Below are 2,715 nucleotides of genomic sequence, written 5' to 3'. Positions count from 1 at the left end.
CAAAATGTTTTAAACTTTTGCAACAATAAAATCTTTTGTTACAAAACATTATAATATTTTGTAACAAAATAACAATTCGATACGAACAACATAATTTGTAACAAAAGAAATCACGTTGTTACAAAATATTCAAATGTTTTGTAACAATAACTAATTATTGTTACAAAAAAATCATAATTTGTAACAATTTTAAATTTGATACAAATTTTTTGTTACAAATGTTCCATTTTCTTGTAGTGTGGGTAATCTAGGTTTTCTATCCTAGTTGTGGACCACAAACATGGCAATTATGTGAAATTATTCCCTATTAGACAATCCTACTTGAGAAATAGTCAAAAGGGCATAATTGATCTCAATCTATAAGTCCTAGTCACCTCACTAATTACTTAGTGAAAGACTAGCGTCAATGGAAACCAAACCAATTAACCATTCTCACACAATGCAGAATGGACATCCACAACTCAATTCCACCCACACATCCAATTTCTCAACCAAGGGTGTGAAAACTAAACATGCAAGAAATTAACATCAAAGCAATAGAAGTCAGAGCAATTAAATGCAAGGAAAGGAAACTTCAAATGCAAGAAAACATCTTGGCAAGTAATTGAGAGCTAAGGCTACCTATCCTAGCCATTGACAATAAATACATGATGATTATGAAGAGTTAATCCTACTTAGTCAACCTTATATCGAAGATAAGTCAAATAGACATAGCTAATTTCAATCCATAAGTCCTATGCCAACACTAAAGGTCACATAGAGTCAATGGAGACCAAATCAACTAAGTACTCTAATGTATCCAACAAGAATGGATATCAATGACTCAAGGAACACCAAAGTCATCAATTCCAAACCAAGAGTGAGGAAAAACTAAGTGAAAACTAAGCCAATCATTTTATCAAACACTTGGTGTGCATGAAAATAATATAATATTCAACTGCATTAAAAATAAATTCTAAAATACCAAAAGCAAAGAAATGACAATAACAATTAAAGAAAGCCATAAATGACATGAAAACATAAATTGCATTAATTAAAATTAAAGTTAACAAGAGTATCCATGAACATAAAAATAGCAAAATAAAGGAAATAACAAGAGAAATTAAGAAGATAAAGACAAGAGAGTAAGAAAACATAAAGGAAACAACATTAAAACAAGAATTAAAGTGCTGAAATTAAAAAGAAACTAAGCTAAAACCCTAATTCTAGAGAGAGAGGGGAGCTTCTCTCTCTAGAAACTAAGAGAAGAACATAACAAAAGCTAAACCTAAATGCCCCCCCTTGTTTCCACTTGAATTAGGGTTGAAATAGTTTCAGTATTGGACTGGGTTCTGGAGGCCCAAAAATCGCCCCCAGCGATTTGCATTAATGAGCTCACGTGATTCGGGTCACGCGTACGCGTCGGTCACGCGTACGCGTCGCCTGGCAAAAATCCATCCACGCGTACGCGTTGCTCGCAAATCCCTCTTGTGCGTATGCAGGCATACTTGTGCATACGCATGGGTGCTGGAACTTCCAAACTCCATTTCTTCATAGTTTCTTCCCTTTTGCATGCTCTTTTTCTCACTTCTTCAACCCATACTTGCCTTAGAAACCCGAAATCACTTAGCAAACACATCAAGGCATCATATGGAATTAAAGTGGATAAAATTTAGCAATTATAAGGCCTAAAAAGTATGATTTCACTTTCAAGCACAATTTAGGAAGAACTCATGAAACTATGCTATTTCAATGGATAACTGTAGGAGAAGTTGATAAAATCCACCAAAATAGAGCAAATAAATACCATGAAATGTGGATTCATCACCTCGCCTTGCCCTCGCCTCGTCTTGCCTTGCCTTGCCTCACAACACCTAGACCTCGCCCTCGCCTCTTGTTTTTCGTCGTCGTCGGGGAGGTGGTGGTGGTGGTCGTCGTCGTCGTGTTCCTCCCACTTCCAGCATCACCACCGCACCTCCCTTCCCCTTCCCTCTCTACTCTCCGCTATCCAGATTCACTGCCACCACCACCACACAGCTCCACCGTCACTGCCATCATAGGTAACTTAAGATTCAAGTTCCTAATTCCTGTTCTTATTTATCTGAATCCCTAATTTTCAAATTCATCATAAACCCTAATTTTCAAATTCATCACAAACCCTGCAGTGGTTTCCATCGAGGCTGAAGGAGGTCACTGTCGAGCTGCTCCTCTCCTTTCGTCGTTGCTGCTACTACCACCACCTTCTCTAATCTTTGTTCTTGTTTTTGTTATGTTCTTGTTTCTGGATGACTGTTACTTTTTTCATTTTCTATTTTCTAATTTTTTTAATTTGAATCTATTGTTGTTGTTCTTGTTGGATTTGAAGAATAATTTTTGCTTTTGTTTTGTTTTGATGTTGTTTTTGGATTGCTTGATGCTGTTGCTTGTTTCATTCTTTTTGTTTTTTTTTATGAATCTGTGGTTGTTGTTGGATTTGAAGAATTTAATGTTGTTTATCACAACCCCTAATTTTCTAAGGATTTGTAATTATTGTTGTTGTTGTTAATTATATTTGAGGATTTGTAATTTTAAATTTTATTAATGGAAGAAGAAAGATTTGTAGTTTTAAATTTTGTTAATGAAGAAGAAGAAGAGTGAACTGGTGGAAAACAATACTTATCCCTTTTTTAATCATTTTTATCATTCAATAATTAATTAATTAAATTTATAATAATTTAAATTTTAATTTATAATAAA

This window comes from Arachis ipaensis, chromosome B06, assembly GCF_000816755.2.
Source record: "Arachis ipaensis cultivar K30076 chromosome B06, Araip1.1, whole genome shotgun sequence".
Taxonomy (NCBI): Eukaryota; Viridiplantae; Streptophyta; class Magnoliopsida; order Fabales; family Fabaceae; genus Arachis; species Arachis ipaensis.
The sequence above is the reverse complement of the archived record's forward strand: the minus strand, read 5'-3'. Positions refer to the sequence as shown.